The sequence below is a fragment of the Xenopus laevis genome, chromosome 4S (assembly GCF_017654675.1).
Source record: "Xenopus laevis strain J_2021 chromosome 4S, Xenopus_laevis_v10.1, whole genome shotgun sequence".
Lineage (NCBI taxonomy): Eukaryota > Metazoa > Chordata > Amphibia > Anura > Pipidae > Xenopus > Xenopus laevis.
In genome coordinates, this window is record NC_054378.1 from 83832370 (window position 1) to 83856606 (window position 24237).

Sequence of the window (24237 nt, forward strand, 5' to 3'; positions counted from 1 at the left end):
AAATTAAGTTAAATTTAACGCAAACACCAGAAATTAATTTTGTTGTTTTATAGTGATTTCTGCAAGAGAATAATACAACCAATCACTGGGGGGCATTTACTAAGCTTGAGTGAAGGATTTAAAGTAAAAAAACGTCGAATTTTGAAGTATTTTTTTGGGTACTTTGGCCATCGAATAGGCTACTACGACCTTCGATTCGAACGATTCGGACTAAAAATCGTTCGACTATTCGACCATTCGATAGTCGAAGTACTGTCTCTTTAAAAAAAACTTCGACTACATACTTCGGCAGTTTAAACCTACCGAGGTACAATGTTAGCCTATGGGGACCTTCCCCATCACTTTTCTAAGGTTTTTTTGATCAAAGTAAAATCCTTCGATTGATCGGTTAAAATCCTTCGAATCGTTCGATTCGAAGGAGTCCACAGTGGCAGGAACTCGTGTGATTGATGAAAAAGTGGTACATCACATTTCAGCGGAACAAAAATAGAGGATATGGAAAAAAAACTGAAGGGCCCTGTACAGGTACTTGAATTTGATATCCCAAAATGGTTTTCCTCCCATGGTGTTAACTGCTTGGCTTGCAAATATTTAATTTACTGAGCAGAGGGAAACTTGTTTACTTATTCATGGTTTATTCACTTTTGTATAAACTTGTGACTATGTTTGATATGTCACTTGTTATTTTCTGCTTACTTTTTTAGATTGAATTTTGTTTTGTATAGCTCTAATAATGTTACCTATGAATCACTGCATTATGTATGTTTGCTTGTCTAAGTTAAAACAAATAAAAATATTTGAATATTTGGTATATAACCAAACCCATTGTGTGATGCTATTATCCCAGGGTGCTGGCCAATGGGTGTTATGAGATAATCATGAGAGTCAGAGTACAAGCCTACAGCTATATTGTTCATTATACATGTGTATATGTTGTTTACCTTCTGTTGTTCTCTGGTCTCTACCTGTTGAGTCTGCAATGTCCTTAGGACTAAACTATATGGGAAATTTTGATCATATTTTGTGTACAAGATTTTGTAGGACCCTACAAAATCTAATACCCATAGCCGTAAAATAATAAAATAAATTTGCATGGCATGTTTTGTTCCTGCATATGACAGTCAATGTATTTCATTGAGAAGGAAACGTCCTCTGGGCACCATTTAAATTTTTTTGTTGGATTCAGATCCATTTTGATAGGCGTATCATGTCTCATATCAAATCTATTGTATAGTTTACACATCAGATTTTAATATCAGTCTGACTTTTAGGATGCATTCTGTCTTTAGACCATCCTACAATATAGCTGTTAGTAAGGAGTTAAAGTGGTGGTTCATCTTTCAGTTAACTTTTAGTATGTTTTTTGTACTTTAGTTGAATATGCTGTTGAATAAAAAGCTAAATAACTCAAAAACCACAAGTAATAAAAAATGTGAACAGCACCTTTAAGAGGAAGATGGCACTGAGGAACAGACTTATCAACTTTAGGTCTAGGCTTATCTCCCACTTTTTACAGATTTTGTAATCATTACACCCCTCCTAATCCTTTTATATCGGCTTTCCCATTCTCCCTCTCAACCGGCTTTGTTTTACACTTCCCCTTTACCATGCTCCCCACTCCTTTTGTCCCACACTCTACCATTTGCTCTTCTGTGTACAACCACAGGAAGCCATACAAGATCAACACGCTCATCACATCAGTTTCCTGAATGTTTGTCTGGATGTTTCAAAAGGCAAACCTTTTCTGCTGCTTCCTGCCTCTGACTTATCATTTGGTCATCTTGCTGCTCCCCCTTCCTCCTTAAAGGAGAAGGAAACCCCCTGGGCGCAAAACCCCTCCCCTGTGTTGCCCTCCCTCCCTCCTCCCCCCTGGCCTACCTGTCCCCCTGGGCAAATGCCCCTAACTTGTTACTCACCCCTCTGCGCAGGTCCTGTCCACGGAGTTCACAGGCGCCATCTTCTCCCACGCACGTCTTCTTCCTGCTTTGACCGGCGTCTTCTGGCGCAGTAGGAACAGTTACCGGTACGGATCTACTGCGCATGCGCCGAATGTCAAGAAGTGAAATCGAAAAACTTCGGAACATTCGGCACATGCGCCCAGGGGGTTTCCTTCTCCTTTAACGGGATTGTTCACCTTCAAACAACTAGTTGATGGGGGGGGTCACCGACTCTTTGACTGTTCTAAATTGATACATTTGTTATCTTTGTCCCTGCTGAGCAGAATCCATGATTAAAGGCAGCTGTCAGAATTGATACAATAGTTGTTAATATTCCACAGATACTGCTGAGAAATGTATCAACTGATTGTATTAATGAAATGTAGCAAATTGTAACAGTTCAGATGCTGGATCACTGTGCTGCCAGACTGAGACTCTAGAGCAGGGGTGTCCAAACTTTTTTCATCAAGGGCCATATGCAATAAAATACACAAACAGCCGGGCCACTCACTCCAGGTGAAGTACGATACTTCCTGTTATGTGACTCTGTAATGACTGAAAGCAGATGTAAGCCGCTGAAGGGAGACCCGCGCTACTACCGCGCTAGAGGACAATTTACTTTGAATGTCTCGCTTCCAAAATAATATCTGAGACCACATTCCCTACACTGGCAGTCATAGACATAGACAATGCGAAGGTGATGCAGGTACAACGGAGCCTGTCTGAGCAGCTGTTCTCTCCCTATTGCTAGTATATGTATCGCTGCTGCGTATCGTGCGCATTATTAGAATGTCTGTAATATGCCTGTAACATGCCAGAGAGCCATTACCTGCAAAACAAGCAGGAAGCTGCCAGGGAATGATGGGCAGAAAAGTTTTATCAGGCAGCAACCTGGCAGCGTGCAACCCGCCGCAGCATCATTTGGACCTAGAGGGGAAGATCTTAATGCTGCCTGGGGGTGCGATGATTAGGGTGCTCACTTAAGACTTTCATTATGGGGGGTAGTAATGGCTCCCAAAGTCCAGAGATAAAGAAAATGACTGTGCATGTGTGAGGGTGCGTGTGGTTAGCAGTTACACAGTGAAAAACGTCAGGGCATTTAACGTCTAATTTCCCTGCTCACCCTCTCGCTATGGCTTTTATTTCGGGAGCGAACATTTCCTTCCTGGCCAAGCTCCACTCAGCATCTTGCATGGCCAGGTCACATGATGCGCAGTCAGTGACCTCATCGGCTTCCAGGGCTTTTATTATTATTGTTGTTGTTAGGCTTTTGCCTCATCTCTGCCCTCGGCTCATGAAAAAGGGATTAACCCTGGAGAGTGCGGACGTGGGCTGAAGTTTGCAAGGCTGCGCTAACAGGTTAGAGTCCTTTCCGGCGCATGCGCAGTAGCACCGCTGAATCCAATTGCTGCGGGCCAATTAAAAATGGATTTCGGGCCGCATTTGGCCCGCGGGCCGTAGTTTGGACACCCCTGCTCTAGAGACACAAACATTAAACTTTGGGAAAACGGTAAAAATAAAAGATGTAAAGCAATTGACAAAAGTCTTTGTTTATGGTGAACAATCTGAAAACAACTGAACTGAAAAAGTGTTTGGAAGGTCAACAACCCCTTTAATTTCATTTAAGAAGCTTTGAATAACAGCCATAGAATTCACAGGTGGCATCTACAAAGAGAGATGTCAAATACCAATTCCAGTTTTAACTGGAACCTTCTAGTATACGTGCTTTATCTTATTTCCCTCTTTCCTGGCCTGGAACTCTTCACTATACCAGAGGAACAGCACATTTGTATAAGATTTTATATAATTTGTCATCTTTTGCCAATCTGATCCTAAATCCAGTGGTGGAGCAGAGGGGAGGACAACTCCTTACTTCAAATCAGTGTAAAGCCTGTATTGCATATGTGCCTACTGGGAAGGAAAGGGGGCGACCACAAAGGCCTGGCCTAGGGTTGCATGCAGGGCCGGATTTACATATCGGGCGCCCCTAGGCCCACTGCCGTTCGTCGCCCCTGTCCCCTCCCCTTTATTCGTGCAAATTTTCATGATCTGGACTGGAGCAATGGGGATTGGTGCATGGAAAATTTAAAAAATTATTGTATATCCAGTGCATCCACAGTGTTTTTGAACCAATGCGGGTGCCGCCCTCCTAAAGTCCTGCCACCCTAGGCCCGGGCCTAGGTGGCCTTTCCACAAATACAGGCCTGGTTGCATGATTTTAGGGACGGCATACTGCCTAACTGCCTAACCACATCTCCATTTACTCACTTACTCTTACAGATATCCAGAGCACTAAGAACTGAACACACAGGGGATTTGACAGTTGTTTAAATTGCCACCACATAAATCATCCAGTAATCTAGGTACCAGTAGAAACTAAAAAGCAAATGCATGCGTGAATGGGATGGTGGAATTTAAGGTACATAGATTTTGGCTGGCCTAGGGTCACCTGAATTATAGATCTGGTCTAGGGCAGCAAGCAGGTAAAGTCTGAACATGTAAGGTTGGCAATAGGTAATGAAGCAGAAACAGACACCAGTAAATCAAAACAAGCTGTAGACTACTTTAAATTATGCTTATTGAATCCTTAACTATCCAATGTGCAAGTGCAAGGAGGTACATACTGTTGTAGATATGCCTACTGGATTAACATGAAATAAACCTATTTGGAAAAGTTAGTTACAGGATAAATAGGTGAAAGGAAGCTGAATTTTATTTCACACTAGCACCCCTAACCCCGAACAAAGAAAAAGAGTTAATATAGATATTTTTCTGGAAAATACACAGGTTTAATTGTGTCCAAGATGCTCCCAGGTCACTTTAGATTTGGCTTGGAATCTCTGCATCACCAGCAGATAAAGGCAACTTTCCAAAAAGAACCAGCAACACCGGGATATTTTACAAACCGAAGTGTTGCGTTGGCTATACATGCTTCACTAAATATATATTTTTTTGTTTTGGAAATTATCCCGGTGTTGCTGGCTCTTTTTGGAAAGTATTTGCAAGTCTTAACCGTGATGTTGGGAAGCAGTGTGCAACCCATTCCACTTCTATATAAGCAAAGTTAGAGGTTATTATACATCTGGCCACTGAAGCATTATCTTGCTGTAAGGTAAACAGATTTACCAAGTTTTGTCTACCTGAAACAGACTAGTTAAAAAGCCTTTTGCCAAATGACTTGTTTTCTATTTTCAAGACTAGAAGAAAAAGCATGTTTAATAAGTCAGCAGCCTTTCATCTTTTTTATATATATAAATGAAGGTGTGCAAGTGCAACCAGCCATATAAATTCTTCTATTTTCTCTTTTCATCTGTAGTTAGAATTGTACCCTACCCCTTATGTTATGTAGATACATAGGGCCACTATAGATTTAATCTAAACTGAGTGAGTCAATGTGATCATCTGCTAGACACTCGTGTGTCTAGCTATTATGCTTGCTTCTTTACTAGTCAAACACACTAGAGTAATTATTGTGAGAATTCGTTTTTGCTGTAAATTATTAAAATGTATGAAACTTGTTAAAATAGATATTCAGACTAAGCATTAACAATAAAAAACTGTTTAGGACGCCTAAACAAGTTATCGGAAAGGGCACAGAAAGGCATCATCTGAATCTTGAAGCTGTCAGCAAATTTGGTGCAATTTCCACAATGCAATTTGCAAATACAGTGTTTAAAGGATCAGTAACATCTAAAAACAAAGTGTTATTAAGGAATGACAATATAATGTACTGTTGACCTGTACTGGTAAAACTGGTGGGTTTGCTTCAGATTAGGTTTGCCACCTTAATTAAATTTTTTTACCGGCCAGTGGGGGGCGGGCACCAAAAGGGGGCGGTCTGTGATGCTAAAAGCGGCGGAACTAAAATGTGACCTGGGACACATAGGGGTATAGTTGTGCTACTTCTGCTGCAACTGGAAACACAGAATGCAGTATCTACTTGCACACAGTCTAACCCATAGGGGTATATTTATTAGAGATCGCCACAGTCCTCTAGAGTGAAAGAGAATTTATTAATGGGTAAAAGTTCATCCTTTGATAAATACGTCTTTCAAAATCCCATAGAAATGAATGGAGAGTGGCAGAATTTCACTTTAGAGGACTATGGATATGTCTAACTTCACTCTTTAATAAATATACCCCCTAAGGCTGATAGTATGTTTAAATATTTTTTATTTAAATTTTGCTTTCTGTAGTCTGCAGGCTCAGCTATCTTTCATTCTAGTCACAATAGTAACTACTTATGTTCTTTAACTGCATATCTAAATGGTGCTATATTTCCTCGCCATAGAATATGTAGCCTATTGAATTATCTAGTTTGTCTTTTTCCTGTTCTTTGTAGTAAAAAGTAATATATAAGTATATGCTTCCAACAACTAACATGATACTTTTTCTTATATAATACCCCTAGGAGTGCGTAGTAATGGTAGTACAGTATCATTACTATTTACATCAAAAGAACAATTATCATCTCTCACCACACAGTGTCGCTGGTGTACTGAGTGTGAGTCCATTAGACCAGCCAAAGGATCTGTGAAATGCAAGTCACAAACTTAGGGGCACATTTACTAAGCTCGAATGAAGAATTAGAAGTAAAAAAACTTTGAATTTCAAAGGTTTTTTTTGGTACTTCGACCATCGACTACGACTTCGATTTGAACGATTCAAAATAAAAATCGTTCGACTATTCGACCACTTCCTACTTTGCCACTTTAAACCTACCGAGCTACGTTAGCCTATGGGGACCTTCCCCACAAGTTTGCTAAGATTTTTCTGATCGAAGGAAAATCCTTCGATCGATGGATTAAAATCCTTAGAATCGTTCGATTCAAAAGGATTTAATAGTTCGATCGAACGATTATTTGCGGTAAATCCGATATTCGAAGTCGAAGGATTTTTACTTAGTTACTAAAGAGGTAACGTTCAGTAAAATCCGCATCATAGTGAATTTGCAAAGTAATGTCCATTTCCCAGAGCGAATTGTCGCATAGCGATAGAGTGCGAATGACCGCTAGCGTCTATCTCTTTCGCTAGTGAAGTGACGCCTGCACCAGTAGTAAATTGGCGGTAAATTGGCAATGTCCCTGTGGGCGGTAACGCTAGCAAATTGTCGCTAGCGTTAGCCACTCTGCAAATCTGCACCCTGGACTGGGATTCCAAATAGGCCCTGGCATTTCAAGTACACAGAGGCCCAAAAAGCACCCCCCCCCCTACAGGCCCATCTTACAGCAGCCCCTCTGGCGTTTGCCAGAATCCACAGAATACCTGTCTAGGCCTCTGTGACTTATAATACTGTTATATTTTATAATAGGGGTACATGTTTCACTATTTATTTATAGTGTGCGCAACCAACCCCAGATTATGGATTTCTTACTGCCTCAAAGGTTACTAAATATAGCTAATGCTTTTAACCTAATGGATCAGCTCCCACAGTCCATGCTTGCAAGCTACAAGGTAAAATATAAACATTCAGATAAATCAGTCATGCTAATTATACTAAAGTTTCTGGAAGCCCGCTGGTTTTTGTCCCCTTCTCCTGCACTAATAAGAACCCAATCTCCCACTGCCAGTAAATTGAACCCAATCAAAGTTAACCACGTGGGTCATTGAAATGACCTCAGCTACAGGCAGCCTTGGTCGGCGCTATGGGTGTGGAAAACGCCCCCAGCAGGTTGACGACTTTGCAAAAATTGTTATAATCAATAGTTATTGACTTTTCTTTACAGAGTGCTTTTCCTTTCAGTCTGAAAGCCATTGCTTGATCATTAAAATTCAAAACTATTTTTAGGTTGCTCTAGCAACCTCAGCTTGTTTGAAAGCTCAGGGTGCCAGAATGGTAGTATGATGTAAGGAGTGATATTCTGAGACAATTTGCAATTTTTTGAGTTATTTAGATTTGTATTCAGCAACTCTGTATGCAGTTTCAGCAATCTGGTTACTTGCATCCAAATTGCTCTAGCAACCAGGCACTGATTTGAATATGAGAGTGGAATATGAGAAGCCTGAATAGAAAGAGGAGCAATAAAAAGTAGCAATAACAATACATTTGTAGCCTAACAGAGCATTTGTTTTTAGATGGGGTCAGCGACCCCCATTTGGAAGTCGAAAATAGTCAAAAGAAGAAGGCATATCATTCAGAAACTATTAAAAAAAATCAAAGACCAATTCAAAAGTTGCTTAGTACTGGCCATTCTATAACATACTAAGGGGCAGATTTATTAAGGTTCAAATTAAACATGTTATTAGCCTTCCTGACATTTGAGTTTTTTTCGGAGAAAAAACTTGAATTGAGTTTAGTCAAATTAGATTCTAATTCAATTTGAGTTTTTGAATCTGTAAAATTTGTGCAAGTTTTTTTTTAAATAACCCCCAATCGAACTTCTAGTGTATTCGAATTCCATACCGTTAAAAAAAACCCACATGAATTTGAAATTCGGCCTTTAATAGATGTGCCTATACAAGTTAACTTAAAGGTGGCCATAGGCGCACCGATAATATTGTCCAAAACTAATTTTTTTACAATATTCGATGCATGTATGGTGGGAGATGAGACAACCGATAGCAGAAGACGTGGATAGCGCACCCGAATATCGGCCATTGTTACTGCTGAATTGTCAGATTCAGGTAGAATTCTTTTGTTTCTACTTGTATATGTTACGATTCAGCTCTACACGTGTGCATTGAAATGAATGATCTTTCCTGGAAAGATGTTTTCCAGGAAATATCATAATCGTAATGTCTATGGCCACATTAAAGGGATTCTGTCATGATTTTTATGATGTAATTTTTATTTCCAAATTACACTGTTTACACTGCAAATAATTCACTCTACAATATAAAATGTTATTCCTGAACCAGCAAGCGCACTTTTTTTTGTTGTAATATTGGTGTGTAGGCAGCCATCTCACGTCATGTTGCCTGGTCATATGGTTTCAGAAAGAACCAGCACTTTACGATGGAACTGCTTTCTGGCAGGCTGTTTCTCCTACTCAATCTAACTGAATGTGTCGCAGTAGGACGTGGGTGTTCTTAGATCTACAAGGCAGCTGTTATCTTGTGTTAGGGAGCTGCTATCTGGTTACCTTCCCATTGTTCTGTTGTTAGGCTGCTGGAACGGGGAAGGGAGGGGGGTGATATCACTCCAACTTGCAGCACAGCAGTAAAGACTGACTGAAGTTTATAAGAGCACAAGTCACATGACTGGGGGCTCCTGGAAAAATGACAATATGTCTAGCCCCATGTCAGATTTCAAAATGAAATATATAGAAATCTGTTTGCTCTTTTGAGAAACATCAATCAAGAATACTGCGGGGCAGCACTATTTACTGGAAAAAAAAAATTCCCTTGACAGTATACCTTTAAGGCAATAGTGCAGACGTACAAAACTGTGTCTCCACTATTCTTACAATTGAGAATTCCCGGTGGGAATGGCAGAAAACATGTATCTACAGCGCCCCATACATATTAGCGATTGCACATTGTTATACAGTTCGTTCAGAAATTGTTGTTGTCGGTGACCTACAACTTGCAGCGTCTCCGCCCGCCTCGGGCTCCGACAACTCGTATAGCAACTTCACACAAAACCCAAGGCTGTCACTTAACTATGCCAGGAATTCAGCATCTGCAGCAAAAGATCGCGAGAAGCCGGCAGCTGACCGAATCTCGCGAGATCACTCCGGTCGCGAGCTTCCCTGGAGCTCCTGTAGCTTCAGTGCAGCACTCAGACAGCAGCAACAGCTCCAGCTGCAGGCGCGTTCTTGACCATGCGAGCTCCAGCCCAGGTAATCCCTTCTCACTACTATCCTCTCATGTTATTAAACCTCTGCCTGTGGCTCGCCTCGGATAGAGGGACGTGGAGCCCAGACTGGAGTTTCTTGGCATGATGGTTATCAGGATCATTTACTGGCTGCTAATACTCTGGCTTTTGTATTTCACTTGGAGATTTGTCGGCAGTAGAATGAAGAAGAGCTGGGATGGATCCATGCATGGTCTTGCAATCCATGCAAATATTTACTGCAACATTAATAAGATTTTTTTCTTATCAGCTCAAAGTAGGCTTTTCCACAAATGCACATTTTGCAGTTGCTCTAAATTCGTCTATAATAATGAATATAATGGCTCTGCAGCTGGTGTCTACCTTCATGTTGCAGCCCAGCTGGGGGAGCTTTCAGATAGATCACCCGAAAGAATGACTTTCCAATTACTTTCTATTTTATATGTATCACCGTTTTTCTAATATTGAAGTGTAAAGTGTCATTTTTCACCTTCTGAAGCAGCTCTAGGAGGGTTCGACAACCCTGTGAACTGTTCTAAATTGATATGTTTAGTTGATACTTTTGTTATGTTTGTCCCTGCTGAGCAGAATCCTTGAGTTTCATTAAAGGCAGCTGTTAGAATTGATGCAATAGTTGCACTTATATTCCCCATCCTGCTGAGAAATGTATCAACTAAAGGTGGCCATAGACGTAGAGATCCATCGACGTCACCAAACAAGCGGATCTCTGGCAGCTATGCCAACATCGAAGTGGGCGATATGGGGCTGATGCAGCAGAATGGTCCGTCGGATTGAGGGACCTCATACAGGCATAGAGAGGCGCCCACGATCCAACAGGATTTTTTAACCACCCGATCGCACATCTTTCAGCCAGATATCGATTGGGAAAGCCCGTTGGATGGCCCCACACATGGGCCAATAAGCTGCCGACACGGTCTGTCGGCAGCTTTTATCTGCCTGTATATGGGGTCCTTAAATGTTGCAAAATTGTAACAGTTCAGCGTGTACCTGAATTACTCAGTTGCCAGACTCACCAGAGACAAGGATATTCAATTTTAAACTTAGATTTTTGGAAAAACAGTAAAAAAATAATAAATAAATAAATAAATAATGGAAAGTAATCGAAAAAGTCTTTATTACTGGGAAACAATCTGAAAACAACTAACCTGAAAAAACCCTTTAATATATAGCCTGCATTGTCAATTCATTCTGTTTTAAATACATCTGATAAAATGTGTCACAGTTTTGGTGTGCTTTACTTGCAGCACTAAGCAACCCCCCTGCTGTTACAGCTGTAGTCATGTTTTGCCAGCACTACAATAAATATACACAGGGCTGATTTTCCCTTTCTCTGCTACAACTCAGCAGTGTCTCGCTGACAGTTACTGTTGGCAGAGAGAAGGTCAGGAATGCTGCGAGTAGTCATTACATAGTAACATGTGTGAAATATTAACAGTGTTATTCTGGGTATCATATTTTTTTATAAAATTATTATTTTTTTTTTTTTTACTATTCTTGTAATTGCTTCACTTGTACTTTCCTAACTGTTATTTGCCCGCCACTCTGCCTGCAAATCTGTTAGGCTTAGTTCACACAAGGAGATTCTGGGAGATTTACTCGCCTGGCAACTAAATGCCTCTTATTCTGGGCGACAATCTCCCCGAACTGCCTCCCCGTGTCTTCCCACCCGCTATAATGAAAAGTCGCCTGTGCTAAAGCACACGCTGCTCTTCGTTTTCCGAAGTCGCCCGAATCTCCTCGTGTGAACTAACCCTTATGCTGTAAGCATTTGTTTGCCTTTGAAGTGGATCAGCAGCCGGCATTTGGGGGAGGGAGGGGTGGGGGGCTTGACAGAAAGTGTCCCATAGCAGCTTAATTTGTGTTAGTCCAAGATCAGATATAAAGTTGGCTTTGTGGTAGCACATTCACAGATAATTGGGCTATTTTCTAACCCCTCCAAAGTGGGCAGAATGGAGTGCAGCCCACTAGCACCTTGCTGTTTCTGCTATAATCCTCTTGTGCTACGTAGAACTCTCTTTATTCTGGGAATTGCTCTGATCCATAATGATTCAAGCTCTTTCACCGAGTTAGAGGCATAGTAACAGAACTGTATTGTTTCTGCAAACACAATTGTAAAAATTACTTACCGTATATACTCGTGTATAAGCCGACCCATGTATAAGCCGAGGTACCTAATTTACCTAAGAAAAATGGAAAAATTTATTGACTCGTGTATAAGCCTAGGGGCCCCATGTCAGATTTCAAAATTGAATATAAAAAAATCTGTTTGCTCTTTTGAGACATGGATTTCAGTTCAGCACTATTAACTGATTCATTTTGAAAATCAATCTGTACCTGCACCCACTGAATAACAATGAAAGGTAGGCCTGCCCACAGTATAAAAAAAAAAAAACAGTACTCCATTCCATTAAATCAACTTGTTATTTATTAATCAACTAAAAATTCATGTTACACTAACAATTAATCAAGTAAAAATTCAGTGAACATTTAATTTATTTAATCAATTTTTAATTCATTGTAAGCACACCAGTCACAGTAAAATAACTTATAACTCAACCAGGGGCAGAGAGATGCAGCAACTACAAAGGAGCATGGAAACAGGCAGTAAAAGTAGAGCAGCAAACTTAAAGGGGCAAACAATCTAAGAGTCCTCAGGGGTTAAATGTAAAATTACATTTTGGTGCTGGATTGTTTGCCCTCCCCCAGGATCACTTGCTCTGACAGCAGCACCCCTCCAGATCTTTTGCACAGACAGCACATCCCCCGTTCCTCCCCCCCCCAGGATAATTTGCTCACCGGTAATGTAGCAGAGGAGCCAGCTTAGAAGGAACACAGTGAGTGCAAGCATGCAGCCCCAACCGGCCCAGAAGATAAATCAGCACAGGCAGCCCCTCGCTGTAATCCCCAGTCGCTCCCTTCTCAACTCGTCTGACATCACGTCGCACAGCAGATAACGTGCACAACCGGACAGTAGCAGGAACAGCGGGGCAGCATTTCCAATTAAAGCACTATGTGCCTGGTGAAGTAGGGAGTGGGGCGGGCCCATTAAGTTTGGGGCCCACATAGCTACTATATACTTGCGCGAAACTGGGGCGCACGATCTAACCACCTGCAAAGAAATGAAGTAGCGAGTGCACGCAGGGGCCCACAAGGACTGGTCCGACACTGCTTCCCGGTGCCTTAATATTACCGGTACTTTTTTCTGCTTTTGCTAGGTGCTCCAGTGCCTCATTGATCTTTTGAGCAGCCATGACACCTCTAGCGACAACCTCACCGTCACCAGACAGGAGGAGCTGCGCTACGTCATGCTCAGTCTCCTGATGCGCTATGGGAGAGGGAAGAGTGTTGGGGCCGCGGAAGGAGCCTCGTATCTGCGGCCGGTGAGGGGTGTCTCTTAGCTGACCCGCGTATAAGCCGAGGTAGAGTTTTTCAGCACATTTTGGGTGCTGAAAAACTCGGCTTATACGCGAGTATATACGGTATTTCAAAAAATCTTATCCAACTGCTCACAATGGCCCAAGAAATGCATTCAATCTCTTACCAATTATTTATCATGGCAACACAGCAGCCACATTCAGTTAGTCTATAATGCTACCTGCTGTGGTTGTGCTATAAACCCGATCCTTTTGAAACCTTGAGCATGCCTAGACAGGTCAATTATAAACAGAGGGGACAGCCAAGGACAGCAAATTATTTCCCTGAAGCCCTTTATGTTTAGACCCGGTCAGATTGACCTGTAGGTACACTTTGTTGCAAATATTGAGTGTAATGTCCGTGGCAAAAGAAACAATGGTACTTCTGGGCTTTCTCATTTAGTACAGTCTGGGGCACATAGTCAGTGATCCTGCAATGTGCTCTAGACTGCTGAAGAACCACCGTCATATTGACAAACTTTCACAAAGGTCCATTTAAATAAACCGCAATTTGTATGTAAAGAATACTATTAATTTACCTACTGGAAAACAGAATATTCCTAAAAGATAAGCCATGACAGCACCTTTCCATTCTTTATTGCACAAGTTTTTTTTACACATTTTAACACAAGATAAAACTTCACATGGAAACGTAACGTTAAAAACTTGATTCCATAGGGCAGTGAAAGTTAAAAAGAAGCTCAAAGCTTGCAATCTTGTCTAGGCTAAATAAATACAATATACAATGTTCCTGTTTAAAGAAGATATAGCCATTTTTCCAGTTACACAGCATGCACACACACAGCTTGTCAGGCACATCTGTATAAAAGGGGAAATTCACCTTACAAATCATTTCAGTTTTTTGTTTTTCAAATAATACACCAGACATAATCTGTTCTATCCTTTATTTTTGATCATTTTCCTAATATTTAGTTTAATTTTCCACCCTCTCATGTTTCCCAGGAACAGTTCAATAAATTAGGTTGCCAACTATGTGTGCTACACTAGTTGTTACATTTTTTATTAGCGTTGGAGGAATGTCAGAAATTAATTCACCAGTTAAAATTGGTTGCTCTGTGACATACTTGATAAAGCTTACTTAGCATGACCAGTAGGAGTCTGAAGCTTCTAACAACTAATGCATCAAATGTAACAGTTTAGTACAAACCTACCCCCCCCACCTCCGCCTCTGAAAGTATAAGAAAATTAAAATCTTAAGGCCCCCAGACCAAGTTGGCAACTTTTGGCCCATTTATTGAGTCATCTCAAAACAAATAGGTTGGGTAAGTAAATACAACAGAGTAAGGACTGCATCAGTGTGGTCCACTTCCAATGTTTCCTTATGGGCCCGTCATTTCATCTGATCATATTCTTGTTTGCTGACCTCATCAAATAAACAAAATATTTGGAAAGTGAACTGCCAATTTTAAGCATGTTGATTCATATTTAGTGAGTTTGTTGTTTCACTCAGCTCACCCAGCATCTGTCCATTTTTCCTATGACTGTTCTAAGGTCTGCAGGAAAATGGCATGTCAGGGCACAGCTGACACATAATAGAATAATGGACTATACAATTGTGTCAATATCAGTAAACGTATTTAAAATCAATTTGCTGCACATTTTCTATTTCTACTGCAATTCAAAAAAAGTCCTTTGACATTTGAGTTCAAAGCAGCGTCTAGGAGGGGTTCAGCCTGAAAATGGGCATTTTTGCCCTGCTTGAAGCCAAGCATTAAGGCTAATAGCCTAACTACTTGCTGTTGTTAGATGTATGTTTGGTTGATGTAACAGAAACTGCAAAAAAAAAGCAGACTTCCGCTATTTCCAAAAAGTAGGAAACACAGAATTATCAATTATGTCTTGTGTGTAGTAGCTTTAAGGTTTATAATGCAACTAGGGATAGCCCAGAGTCCATACCTCCCAACTGTCCCGGGAACAGCCAGAAAAATAAGTTTCTAACTTAATTGACTTTTGGAAGAGAGCCCAGAACAGCCACAGCAGAATACACAATACTTTTGTAACAATTTCTAAATAAGCAAATAAGTAATTGTAACAATATAAGATAACAGATCCCTTGGGAAATGTTAGACTCACAGCTTAAAGGCAATTCACCTTCATTAGCAAAACTCTAATAACTGAAAAAAACACAGACTTTCATACCCTGCGCGGCAACCTTTTTGTCCCTTTTTTTTATTTCCAAAATGTTGGTAGGTATGGCCCAGACTTTTTATTCTTCCACCAAAATTGCTTTCAGTCCTGAATAGATATTTAAAATGTTCAAGGCAAAGAGAAATATTGTTTTTACAACTGTTAAACAATGATACTGAATGTAAACTATAGAAGCCCCAGGTTGATTGTAAGCATTGCTGTTTTGTGCAATGGCAGGTTAACTATATTGCCATGAAAATAGATACCCTTTCTTTAATGGGAAGCTTTAGTGTTATTCTGTAATGTGATCAAACTCCTTTGGGCAAGATGAAGTCAGTATACAGGCAGTTTGTCAAATGGCTTTGGTCATACATCAGTTTTATTATACTGAGTGTTTGAATGAGCTGACAGCTCGGTTGTTTCTTTGAAATATAATTACAAGGTTATTATAAAAGATATAAGATTTTTTCCTCTCTTATTTGGAAGGACTTTTTTTTAACATGGTTCTCATGAACCCAGACCTCTTATCATTCTGAAATCTGAATCGCATAGCCTAGCACCAGGGCAGCAATAATAATAATTATTATATGGAAAGCACCTTCGTTTTGTCCTTGCTTCTTATGTTCCTTCCTAATTATTACAATGAATCATGTTTTTAGTGTGTACTAGTGGGGAATTCCCATAAATGTGTTGGTTCTTGTATAATTTAGTTTAAGAAAAGTGCAACGGAAGTATAGCACATTACTTTGCACATTGAAGTGCTTTTAATGCAGTGCAATATCTCTGTTAGCTGTAATTACCAACTAGTTGATAAAAATAGGCACTACATAAACTGATTGGTTCTCAGTATAATATACAGTACCATGTTTGCAGTGTTTAGACTCGGTGTCGGACTGGCCCACCGGGATACCAGGAAAAGTCCCTGTGGGCACAGGTGTCAGTGGACCCTCATGCTGCTAAACATTTGCCTATTTCATGGCCATTCCCTATTTCCATGAGAAAAAGAGGCTAAATAGATGGAATAATGGATTATAGTATGTAAAGAAAAGAGACTAGGAGAATAGAGGTTGAGCGAGGAAAGGAAGAATAATAGTAAGAGAGTGGGCCCCTGGTCTAAGGTTTTTGGGTGGGCCCCTGGTGTTCCAGTTCGACACTGTTTACTAGTAGCAATGTCATAATATTCATCAGGAATGTGCATCTCTCAGAACCAATTGAACCATAAAATAAGGAACAATTCCATTATTTAGGATTGATTTGTTTTCTTTGGGCTGTTTCTAGATATGTTAAACTTCTTTTTACTCATCTGTAATGAGTAAATGAGTAAAGCACTGTACAAAGTGAATAAAGTATCTTCCCTTTCAGTATATACTCAGGCTTGTATATGAGATATTAAACTCACTTTAAATTGTGTATTGTAAGTATTTATACTGAAGGTTTGTGATCTCTGTTGTGCCTCACTATGGACATATTGTTAAAGGTGTAACTACACACTCTAGGGTCATTTTAAATTTAAAGAATTAAATTCTGAAATTAGAGAAAGGGTCAGGTTCTCCTTAAAGGGATACTGTCATGGGAAAACCTGTTTTTTTTCAAAATGCATCAGTTAATAGTCCTGTTCCAGCAGAATTCTGCACTGAAATCCGTTTCTCAAAAGAGCACACATTTTTTTATATTCAATTTTGAAATCTGATATGGGGCTAGACATATTGTCAGTTTCCCAGCTGCCCCCAGTCATGTAACTTGTGCTCTCACAAGATAACTCCCTGTTAGATCTAAGAGCAGCATTTAATTGTAAAATCCAGGTCCCACTGAGACACATTCAGTTACATTGAGTTGGAAAAACAACAGAGGTATGAACATGGGGTATGAACAAGGAAGAATAGATGGCAAGTATGGCTGAACTGGGCAAGAAAGGGAAAGTAGCACTCGGAAGGCTAAACCCCATACTATCTATTTTTCTGCCCCAAGAAGGGTATTTAATACTAGTGATATACGGGCCAGCCTGAAACCCGTAGGACCAGCAGGTTTGGGCCTACTTCCACTTGAGATTTCTGGGTTGTTGGCAGGTTTGGGGTGAGCTCTTCCTTCCACTGTCCCCACCTGTGACCTTATTGGGGTTCATTTATAAACAGTGGGCAAATTTCCACCTGGGCAGTAACCCATTACGACCAATCAGTGATTAGATTTTTTCAGCCAGCTGCAGGTTGAACAAAGAAAGCACTCGTTTGATTGGTTGCCATGGGTTACGACCCAGGTGCAAATTTGCCCAGTGTTTAACCTTTTAAGTGCCAGCAGAATTTCACATTTTGGTTACGCGAAATGCCAGCCGTTTTTGAAACATTTTGTGCTCTCTCACTTTAGGGGCATTTTCTGAGGGGAAACCTATAGTTTACCTAGGAAAACTATACATTGTTTTTTTAGGTAGAAACTGAGCTTTCTAAATCTGCCTGAGTTTTCATGTATTTACACCTGTGCAAAAAAATTTATAGTGCTAAATACCAAAAAAAAATGAAAAATTACCATTTTTCATCGTATATCAATTTATACCAGAAAAATATTTCATTTTACGGATGAAAATCCAACTGATTTGGAAAGCCTTATGTCTCTCGAACGTGCCAATACCAGATATGTATAGTTTTAGGGAGATTTAGGATTTCTGTACAGCAAAAAACTCCCGGCAGTCTATTACCAAATTTTGAAAGCACTAAGGCAGAAAACGGCATGCTTTAGATTCCAAGGCAAAAAATCCTGAAACCGTAGGTTTACCCCAGAAAACCATACATTTTTGAAAAGTACACATTCTGCCGATTACAAAATGGGTAACTATGTCTCTCTACTCCCAACTACCAAACATAAAAGCTTGTCTGAACATAGCGGTTTTTCAACAAAAAATTCAAAATTCTAAAAAATCATTTCAAAGGTTTTATTTTGCTGCTCCGCATATCCCAAACTATATTAGGTACCAAGAAAAAGCACCTGAAATATGATTGCCAGGGGTCCACTGAACAATTTGATACCCATTATGCATAGGTTTACCAAAGTATCTGGCATTTAGAGACACCAATATGTAGTTAGCACATCCAAATTGTTCAGGACTTTACTTCAGCTACTGAGAAATCAACACATTGACTGCATTTTTTGTGGGGTAAAAACACAGAATTATATGTTTACCCCCCAAACCCATATATTTTTGGAAAGTACACATTCTACTGAATCTAAAATGGGTACCCATGCCTTTCTGCTCCAAACTACTGAGTCGCAAGGCTTTCCCAAAATTGTCGGTTTTGGTGAAATATCTGAAAATTTCCTCAAACCTTCAACTTCCCAGCACCATATCACCCATGTATCATTACGTACTAAGAAAAAGCACCCTAAATATGATTGCCAGGGTTCCTCTGAACATTTTGGTGGTCATTGTTCATAAGTTTACCAAAGTATCTGGCATTTAGAGGCCCCAAAATGAAGTTAGCGCATACAAACAGTCCCGTGGGTAACTTCAGCTAATGAAAGATCAACACATTGACTGCATTTTTGTGGGGTAAAAACACAGAAATATATGTTTACCCCCCAAAACCCATATATTTTTGGAAAGTACACATTCTACCGAATCTAAAATGGGTACCCATGCCTTTCTGCTCCAAACTACTGAGTCGTAAGGCTTTCCCACAATTGTCGGTTTTTGTGAAATATCTGAAAATTGCCTCAAAGCTTCAACTTCCCAGCACCATATCACCCATGTATCGTTACGCACCAAGAAAAAGCACCCTAAATATGATTGCCAGGGTTCCTCCAAACAGTTTGGTGGCCATTGTTCATAGGTTTATCAAAGTATCTGGCATTTAGAGGCCTCAAAATGAAGTTAGCGCATACAAATAGTCCTGTGGGTAACTTCATCTAATGAAAAATCAACACATTGACTGCATTTTTGTGGGGTAAAAACACAGAAATATATGTTTACCCCCCAAACCCATACATTTTTGGAAAGTACACATTCTACTGAATCTAAAATGGGTACCCATGCCTTTCTGCTCCAAACTACTGAGTCGCAAGGCTTTCCCAAAGTTGTCGGTTTTGGTGAAATATCTGAAAATTGCCTCAAAGCTTCAACTTCCCAGCACCATATCACCCATGTGTCATTACGTACTAAGAAAAAGCACCCTAAATATGATTGCCAGGGTTCCTCTGAACATTTTGGTGGCCATTGTTCATAAGTTTACCAAAGTATCTGGCATTTAGAGTCCCCAAAATGAAGTTAGCGCATACAAACAGTCCCGTGGGTAACTTCAGCTAATGAAAAATCAACACATTGACTGCATTTTTGTGGGGTAAAAACACAGAAATATATGTTTACCCCCCAAACCCATACATTTTTGGAAAGTACACATTCTACCGAATCTAAAATGGGTACCCATGCCTTATTGCTCCAAACTACTGAGTCGCAAGGCTTTCCCAAAGTTGTCGGTTTTGGTGAAATATCTGAAAATTGCCTCAAAGCTTCAACTTCCCAGCACCATATCACCCATGTGTCATTACGTACTAAGAAAAAGCACCCTAAATATGATTGCCAGGGTTACTCCGAACAGTTTGGTGGCCATTGTTCATAGGTTTACCAAAGTATCTGGCATTTAGAGGCCCCAAAATGAAGTTAGCGCATACAAACAGTCCCGTGGGTAACTTCAGCTAATGAAAAATCAACACATTGACTGCATTTTTGTGGGGTAAAAACACAGAAATATATGTTTACCCCCCAAACCCATATATTTTTGGAAAGTACACATTCTACTGAATCTAAAATGGGTACCCATGCCTTTCTGCTCCAAACTACTGAGTCGCAAGGCTTTCCCAAAGTTGTCGGTTTTGGTGAAATATCTGAAAATTGCCTCAAAGCTTCAACTTCCCAGCACCATATCACCCATGTGTCATTACGTACTAAGAAAAAGCACCCTAAATATGATTGCCAGGGTTCCTCCGAACAGTTTGGTGGCCATTGTTCATAGGTTTACCAAAGTATCTGGCATTTAGAGGCCCCAAAATGAAGTTAGCGCATACAAACAGTCCCGTGGGTAACTTCAGCTAATGAAAAATCAACACATTGACTGCATTTTTGTGGGGTAAAAACACAGAAATATATGTTTACCCCCCAAACCCATACATTTTTGGAAAGTACACATTCTACCGAATCTAAAATGGGTACCCATGCCTTATTGCTCCAAACTACTGAGTCGCAAGGCTTTCCCAAAGTTGTCGGTTTTGGTGAAATATCTGAAAATTGCCTCAAAGCTTCAACTTCCCAGCACCATATCACCCATGTGTCATTACGTACTAAGAAAAAGCACCCTAAATATGATTGCCAGGGTTCCTCAGAACATTTTGGTGGCCATCGTTCATAAGTTTACCAAAGTATATGGCATTTAGAGGCCCCAAAATGAAGTTAGCACATACAAATTGTCCGGTGGGTAACTTCAGCTAATGAAAAATCCACACATTCACTGCATTTTTGTGGGGTAAAAACACAGAAATAGATGTTTACCCCCCAACCCCATATATTTTTGGAAAGTACACATTCTACAGAATCTAAAATGGGTACCCATGCCTTTCTGCTCCAAACTACTGAGTCGCAAGGCTTTGCCAAATTTGGCGGTTTTGGTGAAATATCTGGAAATTGCCTCAAAGCTTCAACTTTCCAGCATCGTATTGTCCATGTATCATTACCAGCATAAAGCATCCTAAATATAAACATATGGGTCTACTAAACAGTTTGATGCCCAATGTGCATAGATATACCAAACTATGTGGCGCACAGAGACCCCCAAATGACAATATGTATAGACATTTTCACGGCTGACGCTCTGGCTGCTGCAATATGAGCACCTGGAGTGTGTATTATGCGACATTAGACCCCCCTAACAGTACAGAGACCCCAGAAAACCATATATTTTCAGAAAGTACACATTCTGACGAATCCAATATGGGTAAATAAGTGTTTCTACTGCAAACTGCCAAACTGCAAAGCAATGCTGAACATAACGGTTTTTATCAAATTTCTGAAAATCGTCACAAAGCTTGAATTCTACCCCATTATATGCCACACATTTCGTAACGTATCAGCATAAAACATCCTAAATATGAACGCCAGGGGTCTACTGAACACTTTGATGCCCAGTATGCATAGATATACCAAACTATGTGGCGCACAGAGACCCCCAAATGACAATAGTGTATATACATTTTCATGGCTGACGCGCTGGCTGCTGCAATATGAGCACCTGGTGTGCGTATTATGCGACATTAGACCCCCCTAACAGTACAGAGACCCCAGAAAACCATATATTTTCAGAAAGTACACATTCTGACGAATCCAATATGGGTAAATAAGTGTTTCTACTGCAAACTGGCAAACAGCAAAGCAATGCTGAACATAACGGTTTTTATCAAATTTCTGAAAATCGTCACAAAGCTTGAATTTTACCCCATTATATGCCCCACATTTCATAACTTATCAGCATAAAACATCCTAAATATGAACGCCAGGGGTCTACTGAACACTTTGATGCCCAATATGCATAGATATACCAAACTATGTGGCGCACAGAGACCCCCAAATGACAATAGTGTATATACATTTTCACGGCTGACGCTCTGGCTGCTGCAATATGAGCACCTGGAGTGTGTATTATGCGACATTAGACCCCTCTAACAGTACAGAGACCCCAGAAAACCATATATTTTCAGAAAGTACACATTCTGACGAATCCAATATGGGTAAATAAGTGTTTCTACTGCAAACTGCCAAACTGCAAAGCAATGCTGAACATAACGGTTTTTATCAAATTTCTGAAAATCGTCACAAAGCTTGAATTCTACCCCATTATATGCCACACATTTCATAACGTATCAGCATAAAACATCCTAAATATGAACGCCAGGGGTCTACTGAACACTTTGATGCCCAGTATGCATAGATATACCAAACTATGTGGTGTACAGAGACCCCCAAATGACAATAGTGTATATACATTTTCACGGCTGACGCTGGCTGCTGCAATATGAGCACCTGGTGTGTGTATTATGCGACATTAGACCCCCCTAACAGTACAGAGACCCCAGAAAACCATATATTTTCAGAAAGTACACATTCTGACGAATCCAATATGGGTAAATAAGTGTTTCTACTGCAAACTGCCAAACTGCAAAGCAATGCTGAAAATAACGGTTTTTATCAAATTTCTGAAAATCGTCACAAAGCTTGAAATTTACCCCATTATATGCCCCACATTTCGTAACGTATCAGCATAAAACATCCTAAATATGAACGCCAGGGGTCTACTGAACACTTTGATGCCCAATATGCATAGATATACCAAACTATGTGGCGCACAGAGACCCCCCAAATGACAATAGTGTATATACATTTTCACGGCTGACGCGCTGGCTGCTGCAATATGAGCACCTGGTGTGTGTATTATGCGACATTAGACCCCCCTAACAGTACAGAGACCCCAGAAAACCATATATTTTCAGAAAGTACACATTCTGAAGAATCCAATATGGGTAAATAAGTGTTTCTACTGCAAACTGCCAAACTGCAAAGCAATGCTGAACATAACGGTTTTTATCAAATTTCTGAAAATCGTCACAAAGCTTGAATTTTACCCCATTATATGCCCCACATTTCTTAACGTATCAGCATAAAACATCCTAAATATGAACGCCAGGGGTCTACTGAACACTTTGATGCCCAGTATGCATAGATATACCAAACTATGTGGTGTACAGAGACCCCCAAATGACAATAGTGTATATACATTTTCACGGCTGACGCGCTGGCTGCTGCAATATGAGCACCTGGTGTGTGTATTATGCGACATTAGACCCCCCTAACAGTACAGAGACCCCAGAAAACCATATATTTTCAGAAAGTACACATTCTGACGAATCCAATATGGGTAAATAAGTGTTTCTACTGCAAACTGCCAAACTGCAAAGCAATGCTGAAAATAACGGTTTTTATCAAATTTCTGAAAATCGTCACAAAGCTTGAATTTTACCCCATTATATGCCCCACATTTCTTAACGTATCAGCATAAAACATCCTAAATATGAACGCCAGGGGTCTACTGAACACTTTGATGCCCAGTATGCATAGATATACCAAACTATGTGGTGTACAGAGACCCCCAAATGACAATAGTGTATATACATTTTCACGGCTGACGCGCTGGCTGCTGCAATATGAGCACCTGGTGTGTGTATTATGCGACATTAGACCCCCCTAACAGTACAGAGACCCCAGAAAACCATATATTTTCAGAAATTACACATTCTGACGAATCCAATATGGGTAAATAAGTGTTTCTACTGCAAACTGCCAAACTGCAAAGCAATGCTGAACATAACGGTTTTTATCAAATTTCTGAAAATCGTCACAAAGCTTGAATTTTACCCCATTATATGCCCCACATTTCGTAACGTATCAGCATAAAACATCCTAAATATGAACGCCAGGGGTCTACTGAACACTTTGATGCCCAATATGCATAGATATACCAAACTATGTGGCGGACAGAGACCCCCAAATGGATATAAAGTAGATAAAATTTACAAGGCAAAACAAAATAAGGCAGTAAAGAGTGAAATGCAAAAAAATCCAATAAAACCACAAAAATCAATGTTTTTTTTCCAGACTAGTGTTATCGGCCGTCAGAATCACAGTTTGAATATTTTAGCTGGGCCAAACAGGTTATACGGCTAGAAACAAGTGAACACAACATACGCAGAGCTGAAAATGCAATAAAATGGCTAAAAATTCAATAAAATGGCTAAAAATGCACCAAAATACCCAAAATTGCAATATAATCACCGAAATAACATAAAAAAGATATTGCACAGTACGGTTAGCGAATACGCTATTCGTAATGGCAATAAAACATTTTTTTCAGCCAAA

General features: G+C 40.1%; 1 protein-coding gene across 1 annotated transcript in view; it reads left to right on the forward strand.

Annotated features, from left to right (window-relative positions):
• The first annotated feature begins 9583 nt into the window (after positions 1 to 9583).
• dipk1a.S (divergent protein kinase domain 1A S homeolog) overlaps positions 9584 to 24237 on the forward strand; it is a 37662-nt gene continuing 23008 nt past the window's right edge. Inside the window, exon 1 of the mRNA XM_018261013.2 lies at positions 9584 to 9718. The gene's annotated coding sequence lies outside the window, so the exon portion shown is untranslated. The remainder of the gene's footprint in view (positions 9719 to 24237) is intronic.